A 24,867-nucleotide genomic window follows, 5' to 3' on the forward strand; every position below is an offset into this window, starting at 1 on the left:
TGTTGTTTTCCTTGACAACCTTCTGATCTCAAATGCCCTTCCCTCACTCTCCATCATGCTGCTCCCTAGTGAGGGCTTACCCTTGTTCTGAGAGCTAGGGATGGAGCAGTGAGCAAAACCAGCAATGCCCCTGATCTCGAGAACCTTATAATCTGGTGGAGAGCAGGAGAAAGGGACCAATACATAGACGGAGAACCTGAGAGAGTCTTAGGGGCTGTGGAGAAAATGAAACAGAAACATGGGGATCAGTGACTACTTTAGATAGGGAAGGCCTCACAGAGATTTATGCACTGAGACTCTTGCCGATCCAGTTTAGATGTCATCTCATCTGCTCAGGGTTCCCAATCTACACATCCTCCACCTCCCCAACCAGAGTGAGCTCCTTCCTTTTTGGATCCCAGAGAATATAAAATGTACATCAGAATATATTCCTCTGTTACATACCCGGCTGCTGTTATAGCTAGTTGTTTTCATGTCTGTTTCCCCGTTTTGATTTTCAGCTACTTGAGGGCAAGTGCTATGTCTCAATTATCTTTAGATCCTCCCTCCAGTGCTGTGAAGATAGTAGATGTTCACTTTCAAATCAAACCAACTTTAGAAAATGCTAATTATGATAAGTTTCATTTTTAAAACCTGTGCTTTGTAGCTCACTCAGCTCTGAATCTTAAGCAGATTTTAAAGAAAGCTGTTATCCACAGAAGTCACTGCCACCTCTGGAAAAGAGGTATTTTTCAGAGGATTTCTAAACTATTGATTGTTTAGAATACTTGCTCAAGCAAGTGATGGTTGCCAAGTGCTCTTCTGAGGAGGTTAAAGTTTGGAAACAATGATCTCTTCCAACAAATTTCAGACAATTACCCCTCGGTCCCAAAAAGGGAATTCTCAAGATTTCTGTTCAAAAATACCCCCCTAAATTGAGAATTCCCTTGCTGAAAAGAATCAGAAAGAGAGGCTTTTGCTTAATAAACGAGAGCATTGAGCTGACCTTGCACAACACAAGCTGGATTTCACAATAGCCAGGGAGAGTAAGCATGGAGTTTGAAAATTCTACCAGACAATTTTGGGGTTTGTTTCTGTGTTTTTTTAATAAACACTTGGTTCTTTTGTTCTGGGCTTAAGGACTGCTCAATAAAGTCTTCTATTCTTGAAGTGATACTTTAAAAAAAATAAGTACAGTGTTCAAATATAAGAATTAATAAGACAAATTTTAAAATGCCCTTTTCTGAAGAACCCAAGTGTTCTTACTTATGGGATCTGATTCTGAAATTCTAATTTAATAAATGAGCCCCCCAACCCTCTACCTCAAAAAGGAATGCCTCCAAGTTTAGACGGAGGTAGGATAAATATGCCACATTCTATTTCAAATACCAAGAACAAGGTAAGTATTTTCCCTGCTGCTTCCCTGCCCTGTAATTTGACATCCATTTTAATGATGCTTGCTTTATTGCTTGTCAGAAAAGTGAAATGGCCTGTCAATTTTATGGAGTTTCTCCTACCTTCTGGATGGTTATATTACATTTTGAAATAAGTGTATAGCTTGCCCATCTCTTTTTTTTTTTAATCCTAAATGGTGCATGTGTGGGTTTGGTACTTGGCGGCCAGTGGAATGAAGTCATAATTTCAGGAGTCCAAGAGAATAGATCAAAATCACGCCAACACTTTCATGGATGGGTATATGCTGCTAAATGGATGTTTACGTAAAGAAGTCATCATCTGGCATGCAGCATAGCGAATGTTCCTAAGCAGCTAACTCATGTATACTAAACAAATTTGGCTTGGCTGCTGCAAGAGCTGCCCTGTGGAAATTCTCAACATACATTTGTTTGATTGAGCCGTCATTCCCGGTTGATCTGCTGATGATCTGTGTCACTTTGTTTAAATGTCGTAGTGCGGTTTTTTATATATATACAGTGAAAAGCCAGTATGTTCCTGTGATGGATTAAATAGAGGTGAAATTTGAGAGTGACTCCTGTTTTTGATTCCTGTGTTCTCAGACAGGTGGGTCTGGAATGATCAAGAATGTCACATTTGAACACAGGGGAAAATATGGAGCCCTTTTGATTTAAAACACATTACTCTAAAGATATATTTGCTACCGTGTTATCCCAGTACAAGGAGCTATTTAGGATACCCCATCCAAACAAACACCATATGGGTGAATTCTCAACCTCCCTTGCAAACATCCAAAAACCAAGGCTATAAAACTCACTGCTGGGAAATGCAGTTTGAGAGAAGCAAGCAAGGCCCATTTCTAACGTACAGATTCAGAAATCAAATGCAAGGTCAGGTTAGAACCGAAGCTCCAGATCTCAAATATCCTGGTAATGGTTCGGAGGGAAACCCAACACCACAGTGCCATACCATGTCTGAGGCACTAATCAAGCGACTGCCTGTTTGCTCCGTGGCTAAAGCACTTCCTCCACCTAATCTTCCCAGATAGGCTCTCAGCTTTAATAACCTATGGGGTCTGCTGTTAAGTGTGGGGATCTGGGTACCATCAGCACTGATGTCTCCACTCTGCCAAACCCCAGACAACACGTGATGCCCACGCACTCCCTCCCCTGAGCTCCTGTGGAGGTGGTAGACCAAGGCCTGTCTGAAGCTGGGTCTCCCACCCCCAAAAATACTTTCCTGACCCAACCTGCTCACATTTCTGAAATTCTCCCCAACTAAGCACTGTTCCTTTGGGTTAAGACTAAACCGTCTCCAAGACTCCCTTTGACCAGTTACAGTTTGCTCATTTGAAATGCACTTAAAAATCGGCTATGGGCCACACAGACACTGAGTTTGCACTCTAGAAGCCCAAATGACGGACCTCATTCCTGGCCGCAAAGAACCACAGTCCAGTAGAAAAGGAAACTGTGCAAATAAAACACAGTACCCATGATCAACAAACTACAAACGAGGTACAGAAGAGAAAGGAACTCATTCTGAGGGTGAGAAAGGTTAGGAAAAGCTTCCTGGGGGTGGTGACATCTAAGAAGAGTGTTAAAGAATGAAGATGGCTTCAAAGGAGTTTCCCAGAGAAAAGACAAGGGAAGAAAAACCATTCCAGGAAGAAGAAGGAGCATATTTTAAAGTACACCCAGCTTAGTATGAGCATTAGACTAAGCGTTTCTCAGTGTCACCTGATGTATAGTGGGAAAGAAGGTAAACAGAGATGTGAAGGCAGAAGCAATGAGGAGCCAAATGGTCGAAGACCCCGTGCCATGATCTAGTGTTGGCCCTTTCTCCTGTTATGAATAGTGTGCTGGTGAAGTCTCAGGGAAGAGAATGGAAAGATCAGAGCTGTGTTTTAGGATGATCACTCTGACTCAAAGAACAGGAGACATTTAAGAAGGATGACACAGAAGGCAGGTGAACCAGTCAGAAGGGATTTCAGTAGTCCATGGGAGGGACCACAAAGGGTTTTTTAAAATGACAGTGATAGTGGAGGATGAAGAGTAAGAAAGAGAGATTTGGGAAGTAAAATTAGGAGAATTTGGTGAGGAAGTGGGGAAGTGGGGGATAAAACAACCCCAGTGAGCCAGTATACTACATCATGAGTAAGTAGAGTCTGCACGCTGAGGGATGGACATGCATAGGGGATGAGAAGACAAAGGCTGGGATACCAAACAGTGGAGTAGGAGCCCTGGGCAGTCAGGAGGCAACAAGAGAATTCTGGGTACCCAGAGAATGAGGTGCTGTAGAACCACGGGGCTGCTCCCTTGATGGCAGAGTCCATGAAGATCACAAGATCAGCACAGGGACAGGAGAAAAATTGTCATTCTTGCAGGTACAAATAGAGAAAATGCTAGGTAAGGCATTCAAAGATATCTTCATTAGGTCTGGCAGACTCTTAAGGAATGTGGGTACTGTAAGTAGCCTCATTCCTTCAAATTAGTAGCTCTACTTTTAAATGTTGATTACTCTCAAGTTCCTACACTCTAAGTTGTTCCATGTATCCTGGTAATCCTAGCTCAGGTACTTGGCTTCACAAGGTGCTTGACAGATACACAACCCCTTCCTTGCTCACGGTTGCTTGAAATGGAATTCCTTGGGAAAGTCTTCAAAACAACTCCTTATTTCAATGGTTTTGATAGAAATGTATTAGGCAAAGTTCAGCTTGGATATAATTTTGCCCCCACATTTGAGACCTTTGAGAAAAAAATACTTTAAAGTCAATAAATCTAATTTAGTAAGATAATTTTGAAAAACCAGTAAGTGAATAGACAGGAAATCCTGCAAATCAACATTCTCCATCCAGTGCCCTTCACTGCTCAATCTGCACCCAGAACTCCAAAACCCCAAGCATATGGGAAGGGGATCCTCAGTCCACATGTCCCTCAGCCCAGGGGCCTCCTTCCCCAGAAGTGGCTGAACTGTTTGATATTATTTAGTTGTATATTTTCTTAGTGGAAAAAAAAAAGAAAAAAAGGGAAAACAGGGTGAGGGTGGGAGTTGGGTTTTATTTATTATTGTTTGACATTATTTGTGATTATTTTATTTTAGGTCCACCATCCCAGGAGCCTCATTGCCATGGGTGCAACAGACACCAGTAGAAGAGCTTCACGGGCACAGACATACATCTTTCTACTTCCTTTTTCACTACTCATATTTTTTCATAGGCACACAAAGCATATCCTGTCAAGCTGCAATACACTTCCAGGTATTCTGCTTTGGATTTTCATTTCAATAAGTAAAAAAGGAGGAAGAATGAACTAGGAGACACCCATTTGTTTCATGGACTTATTTGCATCATCCAGAAGAGAACGGCAGTGAACTTTTTTAGGGAGGGCTTGTGTATACCATTTGAATCAAATAATATAAAGTAAAATAAAAACAAGATAGCAAGGATTCTGTATTAATTTACGTAAGACAAAATGATTAAGACAGAGATCCAAAAAAAAGGGCTATTTCTTTTTATGCTTTGCTTTCGAGAGTTAGTAATTCTATTAACCCTCTGAAACAGAAGGTAAATCTTAAGTACATTTTCTTAACTCATATCATGAAATCGAGATTTCTGATTATATTGTATAATTAGTAATAAGGTGTACATTCACCTAGATTTGACTCTCTCCCTGGTTTCCTGAGAAAAACCAAAATGGAAAATGGGTAAGAATTTACTTTCTTGGCTGCCAAAGTACTTTGCTTGGGAACTGAGAGACCAAATTAGTTATTACTGAGCAAACCGAATCTTCCGCAGGGCTCTCTAGTAAACTGCCTCTGAGATCATATTGTAATAAATGCTTTTCTATAGAACCATACAGAATTCTCCTAATTCTGGAGTTTTGAAACATTTTTTCAAAATAATCAAAAATCAGATTTCTTCCTGGGTTAGAGAGAGCTTGAAAAAAAGAGTTGCTAAGTATACAAGAAATATACAGTGAGGGTTTTATTGGTTGTCTCTGCCCAAAACACACACACACACACTCCCCACAACACAGTCGTTTTCCTTCTTCGAGATGACAAAACCCAATCCTTCCCAGCAATGCAAATGCACACAGAAAGAAAGTCAAATAACAAAAACTCCAGAAAGTTTTTTCTTCAAAATTGTTTAAGCTTGCAAACAAACACAAACTCAAAATAAATTAGAAATAAACTCCAAACAAACCCAGCAAAACCCAAATTAAGCTGAGGAAATCCAAAGCAAACAAGCCACAAATCTTCCAGAGTGCTGTACAGCTTACTTCCCGTTCCTAGACTGCTGCCTGCGGTGGGGGGCTGCTGGCGGGGGAAGCCCTCCAAGTGCAGGCCAATCTGAGGGGCTGGTCCCCTTGCAGGCCCCCCTTCCCTTCTACTGCCCGGCTTCCTGGAGCCCTGCCCCAGACCAGAGAGCTCCATGCAGAGCAGGGCTCCGGCCACCCCGCCGGCCTGGTATTTGGCTCCTCCGTCACCCAGCGCACAAGTATGATGGATGATGATGGATCACAGCCCCACCAAAACCGTGTGAATTTCCCAAGGCCGCTGATTATTCTAATCGAGCCCCCAGAAGAAGCCCAGAGCTTGACAAAAGCCTCCAAGGAAACCTCCCATTCCCCTTGTCTGCCTGACACAGACCCCACTCCATAAAGAACCTGGCCCTGATACGGCCTCCTGTCTTTGACACATAGATCTGGGCCTCCATACTCATTGTTCAGTGATATGATTTAGCCTTGAATGAATTTTTAATGAACACTCAGAGTTATAGCACAGTGGAATGGCCACTCCAGCTTCTCCCAGGGGGAGATAACTGTTTACGAACGCTTTCAGGTCACAGCTTTCCTAACGTTCTCTTGCTCTGCTAGACAATATGGTCATAAGGGTTTGTTCTCTATTGTCTAGTCTCTTCTCTCTCTGTCTCTCACTGTTGTCTCTGTCTCTGTCTCTGCATTTTTTTTATATGTTTCTTAAATCTCAAAGGTCAATGAGGGATATCATTCTATAAGGTAAAGGCACAATTACAGAATTTGCTCATAACAGATTAATAGGAACATGACTAGAGTTAGACATGCATAATTCAATCGTATATGTTGTAACAATGAAGGCTACAAAGAAAGAAAAGTATAGTACTAATAAATTTAATTATGTTTGGGGGGTTTTGTCTGAGATCATTTTTTACCATGTAAGGTTACGGCTTGTGCAGTGGAGAGAAACTCTGGGCCTTGCCGAACAAGGGTTCAGCAACTGTTGTTGGCCTCTTGGAATGTTCCAGATCAATACAGGCAAAATAAGTAGTACCCTATATGTCTACAAAACTCCACAAATCATCCATATTTAGAACTATAGCTGGTGTACTTGCAGCAAAGAATATAACCTTTGGGTCATTGTTAATGCTTACTATGATCCAATTTTCAGTGCCCTTCTAACTAACTCTCCTCCACCCCCAAAATGTCCTACCTCTTGAATTTTTAACTCTCTCAAAATCTGCATAAATAAATTACAAAAAGTTTAGTCATACTTCTCAGGGGTGGCTCTAAAATTTTTCGAAGCTTATGGAAATGACTCCGGACAAAAGTAGGGAGGCTGTGTTGAAGTTGTGTTTACAGAGTACTTTGCATAAGAATAAGAAAACTGCCTTATCAGATCATCGGAAGAGGTATGTGGAAAATGGTGAAGATTATGGGTTAGATTGAGAAGACTTTCCGGGCCATAGTTTGGCACCACCACCCGTACTTTTACACTGCAATCATGTTTACTCACTTCATACATGTACTTAGGTGATGTGTGTGTGTGTGACTAGCTGTGCATCTTTAAAGACTGTAATATTTTGAAATAGTTCTTCCGGACAAACTGCTCTTAGAATATACAACCATAACCTTTATTTCCTAAACAAGAAGGATAGACAAATAAGAACAATGGACTAAGCTTCTAGAATCCCAGATGCTGTTCCTGGCACTGCCACTAATGAACAGGGAAATTCTAAGCAAGTCTTTTCATCTCTCTGGGAATCTATTTCCTCGTCTGTAAAATTACTCAATACAGAGAGCCCCCAGGGTCCCTTCTAGCTCATATTCTATGAATCCATCAATCTCTGTGTGATTGTGGAAGTAAATTCCTGGAAAGAGCCACATCTATATAGCTTGCTTTGTGCCATAATCAGCATAGCACCACTTGCATATACACCGAAAAATGCTACTGAAGTTTGATGAAGATATTATGAAGTTGATATTGTGTTGGCTTGGAGAAGGCCAATGAGAAGATGAGGAGAAATAAAGTTTTCTTTTTCACTGAATATCCACTACGTGCCACACTGACACAATGTTATGCATTTTATATCATTATCTTATTTAATCTCCACCAAAAACCCTTCTGTATAAATAGGTAAAAATGACACTGGACGGATAAAAAACTAAGAGTCAGAGAGTGTATGTGTCAAACCCATGGTCTGCCAGTACACCCACTCTTCTTGGACCCAGGCATAATGTTCCCATGCCATTCTCTTTCCATGTTATTCCAGTAGTTCCATCACCTCCTGTCATTTACAGTTCCCAAGCTATCAAAAGACCAATAAACTCAGTAAAATGTGGCAATAACTCCCATGTTCCTTTCTTTTCCAACAAGGGACTGTTATGGTTTTGCTTTACACCCCTCTGGACACATGGCCCAGTCGCTTAAAAGTCAACTCCAGCTAATTCTCTAAATCAGGGCTTATCCATGTTTGTATAAAAACTAAAGACTAATTTGTTCAAACACCTTAAGCATTTAGAATAAAAGCCAGTCATCACTGATTATCTTACCAATTCACAAAGATCATTTTTATAATCTATCATTACTATGACACTTGTTTTTATTATTCTGATCAACTTCAAAATGCAACATGTAAGAAAAATAGAAATTGAAATACAAGCTACCACAAAACATATTCTTAATGTATTGGAAATCTTGTCAAGAAGGGCAAGCTATTTATATCTCAAAAACCCCAAACTAATTGTAAAATATCTCATCATAACCAAAATAATGACGTTGGAGGGTATTTCTACTTATGATTCCAGTTCAAAATTATGAGTATATATATACATATACATACATATATATACAAATATCTACATACCTACATTATAATTTCTACAGATGTGATGAAAAAGACATTTGGACATTAGGTGAGCTTTTTGTATTGTTCTATGTATATGAATCTCCACTCCTCGGACTCTTCTTCCCAGGATTCCATTTCCTTATGGTTAGCCAGGATGCTGTGATACTGACTGCAAAACCCAAGTTTGGATCTCTTCATTTATTGGTCTCAGAGATTTACCATGTTTGATAAAAGTCCAAGATTTGGAGATCTGCACCAACAGAGTTGTTAAAATCAAAGAGCAGGATATAGTGAGATTTCCATTGCTTCAGTCAGAGTCTGTGAAATGCCAATATTCTGCATATCTTCAAAGAGCAGAATCTGTCTCCAAAAACCATACAAAATAGCCCACTACAAAGGAAACTCCTTCAAGATCTTTCTTATTGAACTCGGACCAGAAATCAGAGGAAAACCTCTGAGAACAGTATAAAAATGACAGATATGAGAGGAGGCTGTGCATGCCATGAAATGAGAGACTTTGCTGACAGATGAGCACCTTTGAACTCTAACCCAATAAAAGAATTAGCACTCCCAGCGTATAATCAGTACAGCAAGCAAAATATGTCAACACACGATAGGCAGGATAATCAATCGACGTGCGAGGTAGGAAACAGCCAGACTAAATAGCAAGCCAGTCCCACTGAGCCAGACAGCCCTTTCCTGCTCCTTAAATTTCTCATACCACAGGGACAAGGAATTAATACGCAATAAAGGAAAACCTCTAACAAGTAAAACAACAGAGCAAGGCTTCAGAGTCCTCACTGAGAAAGTGACCCAGGATCCCCAAAATGGAGGTGCTCGATGCTTTCTTTTCCCTCGCATGTGTTCTAAAGGTCTTTCTCTAGTCAGATAATAGACAATTTTAAATGATCAACCACAGCCCTGTGCTTTACTCTCCCTTCCTATGAAGATTTCAGAGATAATAAACATAGCAGGAACTACAGACACAAACAGGGTGAGTTTTTAATGCTGGGCACTGACCTCGGGCAAGTAATTTAATCAGGTTGAGCCTCAGGTCTGTAGGCATCTGTCAAAACAGGAAAATAACACTTTTTATGGGGATTCTATAACAATTAAAAGAAATAGAGTAGATAAAATGTCTTCAGTGATACCTAAAATGGGGAAGGAGTCATATTCAGCAAAGGCAGGTTCGCAATCCCAGTCTCCTTGTAATGTGGTGCTTTGACTCTGCTTAAGAAATGCGATGTCCCCATATATTAAATAATAATCTCACAGGCAAGAACTGAATAGCGTAGTTTCAGATGTGCTTAAGAGATAATGCAAGTGTGACCTCCCTCTCTACCATATGTTAGCTATACAGTAGTTAGTGGAAGAGTCCCCCAGTCTCTCTGGGCCAGGGCCAGCTCATTTATAAAGCTGGAGAAATACCATCTCACCAACCTGTGGGGCCGAGGCTGAGGAACTGGGTTCATGTCCTTTCCAGCTTTTTCTCAGTAACTGCCAACTGTCTGTTGCTGGTTTACTTTATCTCAGGTACCAACTTGACAAAACCAAAAAGAAACCGTCTCAATTCCCTAATCTACGTCCCTTCAGGAATTCAGAAATGATTCTTTTTAATTTTGCTCGTGTTTTCCATATTCGCAAAGAAGAATCACTTTGTTCTCCGCGTAAAATCATGTGGCAAGTTGGCAAGATTTTCACAGTGTGGTTGGCACAGTGGTTGGTAGTAATTGTTTAAAAAAAATCTAACCAGCTCCAAACCACAGGTGGGTATATTTTGTAATACCTTCCACTCATGCTACCTATGATTCAAGATCCCACCTGCTTTAAACTGAATAGCTCTGTGTGATGCAATATTTTATTTTTCACTTATCTCGTTTTAAATATATTTGCTTTCCAAACAGATGCATTGCAAGGATGTCTTTTCAACCACATGATTTTAACCCTCATAACTGTATTCTCATGATTTTAGCAGCACTTTAATGGGCAATTTTCTTCACTGACTATGGCAAATACCATTTGAATTAGCTAACAATTTCTCCTTGGGTTTATGAGATAGAAGAACATCCATCCCACTGCAGCTGAGCTGATGATAATAATTGTAAAACTACTTGGAGAAAAGTAACTTAAAGTCAGAGAAGTAGAAATATTGGGAGATTTTCTAAACTACTTAACTTTGTTCTTGCAAAAACAAAATTCCCTTTTCTGATACGCATGGACATAGGCAGATTCAGACATTCTCGTTTTTATCATTCACTGATACTACAGCTACAGAAATGAAATCTGAGGCCTAATTTGCCTTAGAATTCAGAAACTGAAGAGCTTTCATTCAGCAACAATAAGTCATTTTCCACGTTTATTTTCCATGCACAGAGGACACACCACTCTGCCATCAACATGTCAGACGAAATCCAAAATGGCTTAGCGCAAAAATTACCCAAAGAATGGCTATCACAAAAAGAGATGTGACAATACCAGTATGCTAAAAATAGTACTTTAACTTGAATTATATTTGCATTCATTTGTTTCCTAATACTTTTGGAGAACCTCATGGAGAAAAGACAGGGCTTTTGTCTGGTCGTTTTTAAAATATCAAACGTTTGTCGTCCATCAGCGATCCCTTCTTGGATGTGACAGTGGGATAGAATAAAGGCCAACTTTTGTTTTGGAATCTCATTGACGTGGCCTTTGGCAGCTTACGAGACCTGCTCTCATTTATTGTGTCCTTTGTACACTGATGCCTGCTTATGAGGAAGGGCAGTAAGGGAGGCCAGTGAGAATGTCTCAACTTTTCCCCCAAGAGACAGAGACCCCATGGTTTCTGTAACACAGAGCATGAGTAATACTTGTTGTCAGAGAAGAGAAGAAAAGTGCTGAACAAATAAGAAACATCGTTTGACACTTCTCTTTCACATTTAAGGAGTTAAGTGAGTTGTGCAGTGGTGCCTAGGAGTGAATAAATATCTCATCACAAACTAGGTTAAACCAGTCCCATCCACTGCACCCTCTCAAAACAGAGCCTACTATCTCCTTTGACTATATTTGGATTATTTTAGGGTTCTTTAAATGTTTTCCATGAACTCACCAAATAGTTATTTCAGGATAAAATAACTGTCAATGCAAAACATTGTCAATTATTTTATCTTCCATAGAATTTTCCAATTATTAGCAAAAATTAAAAGGACTTAACCTGCCATCAACAAAACATGAAATGCTTAGTCTTTCCTTTAGATTAAATCAGTGCCAGAAATGAACTGCAGGCATACCTTCTGCCTGTCCTCCTCCACTCATTTTAGCTGTCTTGTTCATCTCTGTGTGAAAATATGCATTTACATATATGTGTCTGTGTGTGTGTGTGTCACCAAAGAAGTTCAACTTCAAGTGACAGTAACCTAGTAAATTTGCATTTGTACCCTTTTAAAAATTTGGAAAGGTGCTTTATTTTTTCAGGATGAAGCCATTAAACTACATATAAATATCTGAAGACTTTAGTAAGAGAAACTGGGCCATTTCCATTTTCATTTTCCAGAAGACACTAGTGCCAGAAAAAAAAATATGTTTGGCAAAGCTCTTTTCTTTCTAAGCATTAAGAAAAAGATGGTCATAAAACCAAAAGGAAAGATATTGCTCTCCAAAGAATCCAGATCCCAAACTAACCACAAGCAGGAATGTTTATAAAAATGACTTTCTTGCAATTCTCCTTGTTAGATATTTCACGCTGTAGAAAAATCCTTCTGTAAAGAACATCACTGAATCTCGAATTCATTCTGTGTGCTGGTTAAAACACAAGGGCAGCATCACCCTGTGAGTTCCCCTCCTGATGATATGAAGACACCATGAAGGAAGCATGTGCCTGGTTCCCTGACAGCTCCACTGTGAAAGGGCTCCAGTGTCCCATATTATATGTTGTCACCGCAGACAGGATTTCTAATACAGAAACAATGCCTTCTGCTAAAGTCCTCAAGTACCCAAAAGTTTCAAAGCTAGATGTGTCATCCATATCTTACACAAATATTTATGCTAAAGAATTTCATTGGGTTATTTTGGTTACCATGATCTTACTCTTAAAAAACCCAGTTTGCCACAAAAAATAAGATGATGGGCCCTATGTTTCTCACTTAGCATTCGTGACATCCTTTGGTAATGCCACGAGTAGAGCATCAAAGTAATACCAGACAAGTGCCCCTGATGGCTGGGATATATCAGTTTTCACAGCAGGTTTCTTCCCTTGCAGCTGACAAGAAAAATAAACATCTTCCAAAGAAAATGAAGGAAAATGCCAATGTCTCATCAATCCCCAGTAAAAATCCCTTTTTAAATATAAATTGTGATAATGTTTGACTTTAAAAGAAAGGCAAAAGGGAAACGTTTGAGTTGGGTGTGAAGAACATTAGGAACATTATGATCTCAACAATGTGATGTAACCAAAGTATATAAGAATGTCACTGATCTTCATTTGCCTGCAAACCCACCACTGGCTTTTCAAAGGACTGGAACAACCTCTCAGTTTGGGTCAGAGATTTTCTCTTTTAAAAGTTTTAATGGTTCAGATCAGTGACTATTGAATTTCAGCTCCAGAAATACTGTCTACAATTGAGCATTTATTTTTAGGTTGTATTTGTGGTCAAGGAAACACCAGTGACTTTAAAAGCTCTAGGCTTTCTCCAAATTGCTTTAGAAAAGAAATAAAACCAGGTTATCTTTTAAAAAATATAGCGCTACAATGAAGTCATAGGAACAACAGTGACCACAGAAAGATTCGTGACAACTCTGGGAAAAGCTGGTCCTGAGCTCAGCAGGGGATACGCCAAAGGTGGTGGGTTCTAGGAAGCAGGCCAGAGACCCCTGGGGCTGGGAGGCTAACGGGAACTTGTGTTCTTCAAGGCAGGCGGAGACGCTGCCAGATGCCACTGACACCTGTACTCGCTAAGCAGGCAAAAAGAGACAATGGCGAAATAATCTGAGAAATCCTGTGACCATTCATCAGCAAGAAAAAGAAAAGAAGCTTTCTTAAACAGGTGTTAGATAACTGTAAAAGCATTTCATTTGCATGTGAACACGTCCCAACTCTAGTATTTGTTTTTAACCTACTACTTGTAAGCAGAACGCAGAAGCTAACCACTACAGGATCTTTTCTCAGCAAAGAATTACAATATTATTAGGGCACAGGAAAGGCACAGATGAATGGATGGTGCATATTTTCAAGGTGTTTTAAGTTACTAATACCCTGGGGGCAGATGTGAGGATTTGGGGTTTAAACCTAGAGCACCACCAAGTGAATGTGAGGAATTCAAAATGTCAGCATAGCATCCAAGAACAGTTCATGAAACCACAGACAGGCCACCTTGCACCTTACCCATTAAATTCAGGAACAGAAACATAATCCTCATAATCGCACCTCTGTCCTCCTTAAGCCACGTGGGAATTGTCCCCATCTCTTTTAGTCACAACATACACTTTAGGAACAAAACCAAGAGGCAGAAGTGACCTACTGAGTCATCACATTTAATCCCCCTCTCAATAACTGAAGCCTGAACAGGCATCAAATTCAGACCTCCTGTCTCCCAGGTTCATGGTTCTCTCCACCAATCAGCTACCCTTGGGCAAGTCCAGCAGCTGTCCCAGGCATAGCAAGAATGATGTCCTAGAAAGAGCTCTGGCCTGGGCATCATGGGACCTGGGTTCTAGCCCCAGCCCCCATGGCAAACAAACAGCGGCCATGTCTTTAGCCTCTCGTGGTAAGCAGGCTGGGTATTCTCCTTTCGGTTCTAAGAGTCTACGCATCTGAAATCTGAATTGTGGGGAAAATGTTAAAAAATGAAGAAAGAGAAGAAATTATGGCCGTGGCTTCCTCCTATCTGTGTAATTAAGTGACTCACAAACACATTTCCTCCAGGACACTGGTCTGCAGGACTGGGGCAAGGCCACCTCCTCCAAGGAAGCAATGGCAAGTAGTGAAAAGGGAGGAAAAGCCCCACCCCTCTGGTTCAACTGCGAAGCATTTTCAAGGAATAGGCTTGCCACATGATTGCATTTTCAGCTCCAATTTCTCTCAAAAATGAAGAATTTGCAACTTTACCAACCAAGCCCATAATTCCTAAGAACATGACATTTTACATCAAATGGTCACTAAAAAGTTACATGAAGATGCTTTACCTGGAAAAGCACATGCACTTTGAAGTAAAATAGACATGTATAGAAGAATTTTGAAGATAACTGAAATAGAGTATTTTTTTTAAGGGACACAATTTAATGCAGGGTGTGTTTTCATCTCTTGTAAAGGATCTTGACATTCCATAGAATAATATGGTAGCAAATTTGACAATGATAGCCATGCACAGTATTTTTCTTGTAACCACATCTCCTATGAAGTCACTGCAGTCATCACAAACTCCAGTCCTGCTAGAATGAGGTTCAAAGAACTCACTGAGAGGAGATGACCAGTTCTATCATCTGTCACAACCAGGGAATAGGGAGAAGTTTCTAGGTTCTTCAGGGCTAAATTATTAGGTTCTGATGGCTTTTAAATTTTGATCATTTACTTTGAACAATCTTCTTAAAGTGCATTATCTTCTTCTCAACTTATTTTTGTGAACACAAGTATTGCACCATGCTAGATTATAGCTGCTTCAGAATACCATTAAGGAAGAGAGAGCTGTTTGTCTGACAATGAGTATTTTCAGATAACTATGCTGTTTTGGATGGTATTTCTGCTTTCTTCCCCTACATCCATTGCCAAGCTCTTCTGCCAGCTACTCAGTGGTCCACTGTCAATAGGTCTAATTCTTGCCATCTCTCTAGGATGTTCTACATGGTACCACAGTTGCTTAAATCCTATCTTCCTTCTTTCTTTCCTTTGCTCCCGTCCTATTTTTGTGCTGCCTGTTTGCACTGCCCTGTTTTTACAGCTTAGGCCAACCAGTGAGAACAGTCCTTTCTTCTGGTTGGAAACCAAAAAATTACAGCACGCCTTTAAAAAGGAAATCACTTCACTTCTTACTTCTTTGTGCTTACAGTTCTTACAATTCTCTGTACTAAGTTTGGAAGATGTTACTGCTCAGATTCAGAAATTCTCAGGTGTTTCTAAGTTAATGACTTCTGCAGAGGATAAAGAGTCATAAATAGGTGGACACGATTAAAATTCTCTTTTCTCTAGTTATCTACACTAAACCAAGCAAGAATCTAGGCTTCTTAAAAAGAATAAGCATGTAGTAAAGAACTAGACAGTAAGCTTTTGGTAAAGACGCTAGTCAAACTTAAGAGGAAGGGAATTTATGCCTATGATACAATATTCTATGTTGTTCAGATAAAAATTATCAGTATCTCATCTTGCTCTTCATATTGGTTCTCTTTTTTTTAAATAGATGTTTTCCTACTTACTAGTGGAACTCATTTGTACCAATAAATATCCCCATTAATGTGTTTGAAAGTCAGAGCTATATCCCTCTGCTATTTGATTTGTTGCTGTGTGTGACATTAGAACTTACCAGGAATTAGTGTCAAAATGAATTGAAAACTGGTGTGTTTTGATAACAGAAAATAGACACCATGGTCATTTACATTCCTAAATGGTGTTGAATATAATCCAAGTCCAAGCTGAGTATCAAATATGGAAAAAAAAATATAAACAATGCAGCTGAGTTTACACCAGAAACACAATATTATTCCCAAAGTAAGGTAAATCACAGAGAAAGAGTAAATTTTTTTTCAAAGGCGTGAAACTTCATATTTGTTTATTTCTTTTCCTTGACTTAGAACTCAAAAGCCTTTGTCTAACATTCTAGATCACATTCGTCTAAGAAATTTGATTCCATTTAATGGAATCAAAAAAGACAATTATTTTCACTTTTAAGACCTAAGAAACTAAAATCTCCCACAAATCATCAACCCTAAATATTAAATTTGACTTTTAGCAGAGATTCACTCACCCAGACCCTCTAATACATCACTGTGCATTAAGTAAAGTCTAAACCATATATTCTAGTTATATATATAATATATTATATATTATATATATATATATATATATATATATATATATATATATATAACTTTACAGTCAGAAAACTCCTCACTTTACATCCAAGTTCTGTCATTCTCAAGCATGCAACCTTGGACAAGTTACTTTACCTCTCCCAATCTCTATATTTTCACATGTAAGCTAAAATACCACCAGTCCTGTTGTGGAGCTTGGAAATAAGAGGTTTGACACAGTACAGAGAAAGTACACAATAAATTATAATTATTATTATTATTATTTTCAAGAGTGCTCTGGTGAGCAGAAGAAATAACTAAATTGGGATCATGAGTCTATAATGTCTATGCTCTAACAGTGCCTCTCAAACTCTAATGTGCAGAATCATCTCTGCACCTCTAAGTCCCTATTAAAATGCAAGTTTGGATTCAGTAGATGGGGGTGGGGCCTGAGACTCTGAATTTCTAATAGGATCCTAGGGGATTCTAATACTGCTGGTTGGTAGGCCACACTTTGAGTAGCAAGGCTTACTGTGAATCTGGACATTGTGAATCATTAAAATGTCATTGATTCATGAAAGGTAGAAGTTTCTTAAATGAGGACTTCATACATGGAGGCACTAGGAGGAAAAAGAAAATAGAAAAAGGCATTTTCCATAAGCCAGTTAACCTCTTTAGGTTTCATGGGGGAAGAAAGAGCTTGCCTAAAATTCCTTTCCATTAAAAAATGTTATGTTTCTTTAGAGATTATAACCATACTTTTCTCAACTCTAAATTTTCTGATTATCTGCAAGGAGGAAACTATATAGGATCCCTTGAAAACATTTAGTAGTAGTAAGTAAGAAATCTCACCTTGTTTTGGAAGATGAGTATTACAGGTTAATACGTTTCCCCAAAATTCATATATTAAAGTCCTAACTCCAGTGTGATGGAATTTAGAAATGGAGCCTTTGGGAGGTAATTAGGTTTAGATGAGGTCATGAGGGTGATGTCCTCAAGATGGAATCAGTGCTCTTATATGAAGAGGAGGAGACACTAGATTCCCTCTCTCTCTCTCTGTTTCACCATCATATGAGGATGCAGTAATAAGGCAGTTATCTGCAAGTTAGAAAGAGAAACCTCACCAGGACCTGACCATGCTGCCACCCTGATCTCTGCCTTTCCAGACCCTAGATCTGTGCTAAATCTCTGTTGTTTAAGCCCTCTTGTCTATGGCATTTTGTTATAGCAGCCCAAGCTTGACTAATACAATGAGGTTACTACAGAAAAGCTTGTTGAATCTAATCGTACAGACTTACCTTTGATGGGAATTTTTTTTAAAAAACCTTTGACATTAATTTGGATTTTTGAACATGGCTCTTAATAAGATGCATTAGCAGTATATGGGACAAGAAGGAGTCACCAAATATAACTCCACCTTGTTTCAGATGAGAAAGCTGAGGCCAAGAGGAGGCTCATGACCTATTCCAGCTCACCAGTATCATACAAGCAAAAACAAATATTCAGTTCCCCTAAGTCCCATCCAAAGTGCCTCATAAGTTCTGACTACTTCTTCTTTGACATGGAAACCTCATTATGTCTAATAATTAAATCATCATTAATTATCAGAGACATAATATTTAACCCTGAACCAAAACCAAGTTAGGATATATGTAGAAGACAGATGTGCCCTGACAGAGTCAGATATTTACGTGGTTTCCAATGGTCCCAGAGATTTAGTCTAAGATGCGAACAAGCCAAAAAATGTACCTTTCTCCCTCTGCCAGATTTTATAGTCAAATGCTTAAAGCTTCCATTAAGCCCATGACATTTCATCATCTTCTCAACAGTCCTGTAGTTATTCCAATTGAAATAAAGAAAAACTCAGTGTTCTGGGAGACCACCTCCTGGAGGACTGGCTCAAGAGCTCAATTTCTTATCCTGACCTTGAAAACTAAGACAAGCATCTTCAAGACTACTGAGGTTTTTGTCAAATTCCTACCGTGCAAACACCATGATGCTCTGGTTTAAAAGCTGAAAATAGCATCCTTTCAGTGGCACAGCTAAACCTTCCATCAGATTTTATAGTAGTAAAACTTCAGGATGTCTTTCAAAGTCTTTCTGATCTGACCAGCAGTACATTTCTCTAAGTCTACCACAACTTCCGGAACAAGCTGGCGGTCAATCTCCAGTTAGTCTAAAAAAGTCACAGCTCGTGACCCCCCTGATCAGAGACCTCGAAGTCACAATTGTACAAACCTCCATCTTCACCATGATGTGAAAGAAGACAGTTGTTCTTCTGAAGGGTACACAATGTGAAACATGACTGGCAAGTTTTCTCCATAAACAGAACAAATCTATCCCTCACAGAGCTGCCTTTATTTGAGCAAGACATTTGCAAAGCTTAGCGTCTCCTTGAATCTATTAGAAACCCTTCCCTGAGTGAGGAAACAGACATTGTAAATGAACCATGACTCAGAAACCCCCTTGTACCAGAAAATATCCTACAGATTCCAGAGGCATTTTATGTTCTGTCTATTTTCCTGACATACTAGTTCTAACTATCTGATTCATTTATTTTTTGTTTAATGCTTTAACCAGTTTCTGTAGATTATTACAGTCAAACAAGTGATTTCTTTCAGGGTTAGGTTTTTTTTTTTTTCTCCTTCTGACTTTGGAAGAGTTTCAGATTCAGTTGAAGGAAAGGCTCTGTTATATACTACAGAAACACCCAATACCATACATTCAGCTTAGCTACAATAAGAAAAGCCAGACCCAGATGTCCCAAGCTAAACAGAGAGAAAGGAGGAAAGTTAAAATTTAATGTTCATTTGCAGAAACTCCCTACTTGCATACACCCCAGATAATCAGTTGGAATCAATGAAAATTTATAAGCTTACAGAATAAAAATCTAATTCTCCTGTCTCAGAGGACCTTGCAGTTCTTTCAGTTTTTATGCCCTACACAGATGACTTCAGTGGCACCAGAATAACTCATGAATTAAGAGAGAAGAAATGTGCATGTCCGTGCTTTTTCCAGTAGAAAACAGAGCTATGAGTCACAAACTCAAGTTGCCCAAGCACATCACCTGCATTTAACATATAGGCATTCTCTCAAATTCTGTCCAAATACGGCCCATAGTTGTTCATATAAATCAAAATATTTTTTAAAAATTATTATGACCTTTGATCCAGAAATTCCATTTCTGAAAGTAAAACAATGCATGAAAATGTAGCTAATAAAGAACAAGCTTACATAACATGTGTTGAGCATTTATTATGAAGCAGGCATTGTCCTAAGACTTCATATCCAGTGTGTAGGCACAACCCCAAGAGGCAGGTCCTGTCACTAGATCAATGTCACTAGACATTGGCCGAGGTTGTGGAGGTTTGGGAAAGGTCCCTTGGTCAAGCAGTAATCAATGGAACATATTCAAAAGCCCACACTCTTAGCCACTCCACTGAAATCTGTGTGACTGTTGCAGCATTATTAATAATAATGAAAAATCTTTGCAATCAAATGTGCGACAATAGAAGTTTTGGGAAAATAAACAATGAAATTCAAAGCAGCCATATGTTGAAGAAGAATTGTATTCTACAATATGAGAAAATGTACATAACATTTTGAGCGAAAAAATAAAGCAGGTTTTCAAAAAAGCATGAAGTGATGGATGCCCTTTTGATCACATAAGATCTAAACAAACGAAAAAAGATGAAAGATAAAGACCCAAAATGTTGAAAATGGTTATCTCTGAGGATAAGCTTATGTGTGATGTTTTTCTTTGCTGGGTTTTTTTTTGTATTTTAACAATATTCTATAATAAATATCACAGAAATACTTCTCCACTTGAAAAATTAGTTAATAAAATGGCAGCCATTACCTAGTAAACCCCCTCAAAATGCTCTGCTAACACAAAAATATAATTTTGATTGAGCCTGTTCCATCCATTATTAATACAGACTTTTCTAAAAGCCCATGAGGAGACGTCACCTAACAGACTTTAACAATCTTATGAGAAAGAACTCATCAGCATTTTCTGATGGTTCTGCCAGGTAAGTGCATGTTCCTTGCAGAGACCTTGGGGACACAGTTCTATGTGAAAGTCATTTAAAGTCTTGAGACACAGTCCCAAGTCAAACATAGCACAACTTCAAGATGGTGAACACTTAGACAGGGAGAGGGGAACGTCTGATGCTCAGGCACATCACTGGAAGATTGGTTAATGACATCACTGTGTTCACAGCGGATGCCTAAAGCTTCCAAACGTGGTGGTAAATTAATGGTCGCCCTCCATCCTTCCCAGTTCACTCATGCTGAAAAGTGCTTTTCACCTTTTAAAATCCATCTGATTTGAAGTAAATGAATAGTTCTCTGCACTAATAGCATGACACATATGAGAGCCAGTTTATGGCAGTCACAAGTTTAGCAATTACCGAAGTAAAAGGGCTAGAAGAGTAATTACAGTTAATATGAGATTAATTGAGCTGTACATGGAATGGAGAAAATTGTGCAACATGGTGTTGAGAATTCTCTTCCAAATGTGAAACCATAAAATGTTGATCTCAGGCAACCATCAAATTAGTAATATAAGGCAAGTGGAGAATTTGGGAGGAAGAGACTGGCATTTAATGAATGCCTACTATGTGCCAGACACTATATATATATATATATATATATATATATATATATATATATATATATATATAAATTAAATCTTCATGGAAACCCTTATTAGGCAGAAATTAATCAACCCCTAATTTATAGACGAGAATATTAGGAACCAGAGAGCTCTATACTCAGTGCCTGTATTCTTCCCCTGGACCGTATTTCTTCAACAACAAGCATGCATACACAAGAGAGACCTTCTCAAGGTGTGAACCCTCTTCTGAATCTCTTCAAAACTTCTTAATTTTTCATAGCTCTCTTTTCTTCAGATGTTACAGTAATGCTAATATATATATATTTTTTTAAACTTTACTGCTTCTCTTTTTCAATCAAAATCATGATGTTTAAATGCATACTGTCATTTAAAGTTACAGAGCTATGCTAGTCTCTGTTTTCTTTATCATATGCTATTTTTTTTTAGTTCTTAATGCAGAAAAATAGCCTTGTAATTCTCTGGGGTAAAGGATTTTCATTTCATTTAGTTGGGTCTGGGTAGCTAATGATGTCAAAGAAAGAGTGTCATGTATACTATAGATACACATTCTCAAATATTTATTCTCAGTCCAAAAGGAAAAGAAACCTCTTCGGCTATTAAAAATTATCAATTTGTATATTAAAAGGAAGGCAACCTATGGTTACCAGCGGGGAGAGGGAAGTGGAGTGGGGCACAACATAGGGATATGGGATTAAGAGATACAAACTACTATGTATAAAATAGATAAGCAACAAGGATATATTTTACCACACAGGGAAATATAGCCAATATTTTATAATAACTATAAATGGACTATAATCTATAAAAATACTGAATCACTGTGCTGTACACCTGAAACTACTATAATATTGTAAATCAATTATATTTCAATTTGAAAAAAAAAGGAAGGCAACCTTGTGGTGACAAAAGAGTTTTAGTAAACTTCATATGGTTGTGCTAACAGACATTTCAATTCAGGTGTCAGTATAACTCATTCTAAGTTACTTGCAGCACATCTTGAACAGAAGATGGAATGACCAGGGAGAGAATATTTATTAAAATAAAAAGCATCATTATCACAGAGAGAAGTTTGGGGATTATTACTATATTTTTCTGACCATCATAACTCCTTTTCAGGGCAAAATGTGTGTTTGAATGGTACCTGATGTGGCAACAAAAGACAGAAACAAAATCAATGAAGAGGTGAGTCCAGTTGTTATGGTCTGAATTGTGTCTCTCACAAATACGTATGTTGAGGTCCTAACCTCCAGTACCTCAGAATGTGACTATATTTGGAGAACAGGGTCTTTAAAGAGGGAATTGAATGAAAAATGAGGTCACTAAAGTGGGTCCTAATTTGATATGTCCTTATAAGACGAGGAGGTTAGGACACAGACAGTGTGTGTGAACCATGGAAAGACCACAGGAGGACACAGCAAGAAGGCAACCATCTATCTGCAAGCCCAGGAAAGAATCCTCAGGAGAAACCAAGCCTGCCAGCACCTCGATCTTGAACTTCCAGCCTCCAGAACTGTGAGAATATCACTTTCTGTTGTTTATACCTATCTGTGGTATTTTATGATGGCAGCCCTAGCAAATCAATACACGAATCTTGGAAATTTGTTGGAAGATATAACAGTGAAGGGGTAGTAGCTATATTGTACTTTTTTGTGTTTGCAAAATATTTTTATCTCAAATTATTTCTTACAAAAAAAACTCTTAAGGCTTTTGTCTTTTTTTAGACCAACAAACCAAAACAATGAGAGATTTTGTAGTGAAAAGGCATTGGCATCAAAGGCAAAAGTTCTCGGTCTGAGTTTTTACCCTGCCACCACCTGGAAGGTGCTGGGCCAGGTACTGGGAGGGGATGAAGTTAAAAAGAAGATACAAGGAAAATGAAGAGAGATCCTGCCTTCAAGAAGCTCAAAGTCTAGAGGAAGAGACAGACTAGGGGATAACTATAAAACAAAGCCAGAAACTATAGTATGTGGTACAAATAGAGTCATGGGAACAACAGGCAGAGTGTAATGAATTTCATCTAAAGGCATCTGAAAGTTGTCACAATCTGGAAAATGAGAAACTGCGTCAACTGTAAAGTCCTTTGTAAGTACAAAATTCTATAACTCTGAAATCCCACTACTGTAAATGACTCTGGTAGTTAATAACAGGCAGAATGAGAAGTGAAAATACTTGATCAGATGTGCTATGTATAAGTTTTTTGTGATATTCCAGCTGTAAGATCCCAAAATTGTTGGACAAGTCAGTCAAGCCTCCTCTCAAACCACTGTGTGGGCATGTCTATGTGTGTGTGTCCATCCGAATTAGGAGCGATGTGAAAGAAATTTCATTTTCGTAATTAAAATAATTTACAGTAAAAATAATAGCTCACATTGATTCAGATTTGGTCTAAGCAGTGAATGCAACCTCAGATTAATCTCCAAAGGGAAGAGAACATCTCTATCTTATTCTCCAGCCCAGAGCCTAGCAAAATGTCCAGAACATAGCACATATTCAACAAATACGCTGTCAGATAATATGAAAAATTTATGAAGAGAAAACATCTTGAAAATGCAGCTCCAGAAATATCCTAATTTATCCACATCTAGCAGCTGGGTGGATATTTTAGGTAGCAGGTTGAATAGATTTGACATAAGAAGATTTGGGTTCCAGGGTCTTCCACACTCGATAGTCGTGTAACCTACACTGTGTCACTATGCCCCTCAGTCTCCCTGTCATTATTGGTCAGATGGGGTCAGTGAAACCAAAACTTCTGTAAATCAATAGATCATTGAAGATCAAATAAAATAATGTGCACAAAAACTCCATGAACACAGGTGAGAGGAATGATACAAATGCACAATTAGGTGATCTGTATGTTGCAAAGAGTCCCACTGTCCCTCTTGCACCTCAAAGTTCAGAGATATAGCTTGACTTGTACTTTGGAGACTTCAAAGGGACACTTAACTGTAAAAGAAAAAAACAAACAAACATTGAAAAACAAGCAAGAATGGCATGAGCTTAGAGAATTTAGAAGTGGAAAGACCGTTGATGCCTGCCCCAGCAAGATCTGACTTTGAACAGTAAGTCCATCCCATTCATAGAATTAGCTTAAAGTAATTCATTTTTCAATAAATCCTTATTTCTAATATCCTGAATGGCCTCTGGCAGAAAATGTTATATAGCTATAAAATGTGATCCTTCATCAGATCCTTGTTAAGACTTTTGCCTGTCCTAGCTTCTTAATTCTGAAGCTGCATTTTACATTATATCAAAAATTAAAATGTACCCATATCCCATATTCAGTATAATTCAAACCCAACCCTAGAAGAGTTGAATTGTGGTTGGCTGGCTGACACAGTACCGTATTGATAAATGTTTAGTAATTTTCATTTTATCTTTTTCATTCATATTTTGAAGCCAGTAATTTTTTCAACTCTCATATATTTTGAGTAGACCCTTAAAAAACAAATAGCACCCAGGTTCTGGCCCACAGTGGTAAGAGATAAAACAGCCGTGTCTTTCCTAATTGTGCAATTAGTCTCTTTGTGTAATTGCACTGGATTTTGAGAGGGAAGAAAAAGTCTTCACTCACTGTTTCCTAGTAATTTTTGTCCACAAGTCTATTTTCCCCACCTGCTATGTTTGCCTAAGACTGGTCATTTGTTACCTGCTAGTTCCAATTGATTTCCTTTGACTTTGCCTTTGCCTCCTTTAGCCATGAGTGCAAAGAACAGACTGTACGATTTATACCAGCCATCTAGTACCAATCATTAGATAACAA

The 24,867-nt window shown here is 38.6% G+C and overlaps 1 protein-coding gene across 8 annotated transcripts in view; it reads right to left on the reverse strand.

Moving 5' to 3' along the window:
- Positions 1-24,867, reverse strand: part of MECOM (MDS1 and EVI1 complex locus) — a 587,526-nt gene that overhangs the window by 289,182 nt on the left and 273,477 nt on the right. The gene's annotated exons all lie outside the window — the stretch shown is intronic.

The sequence above is a fragment of the Vicugna pacos genome, chromosome 1, assembly GCF_048564905.1.
Source record: "Vicugna pacos chromosome 1, VicPac4, whole genome shotgun sequence".
NCBI classification, from domain to species: domain Eukaryota; kingdom Metazoa; phylum Chordata; class Mammalia; order Artiodactyla; family Camelidae; genus Vicugna; species Vicugna pacos.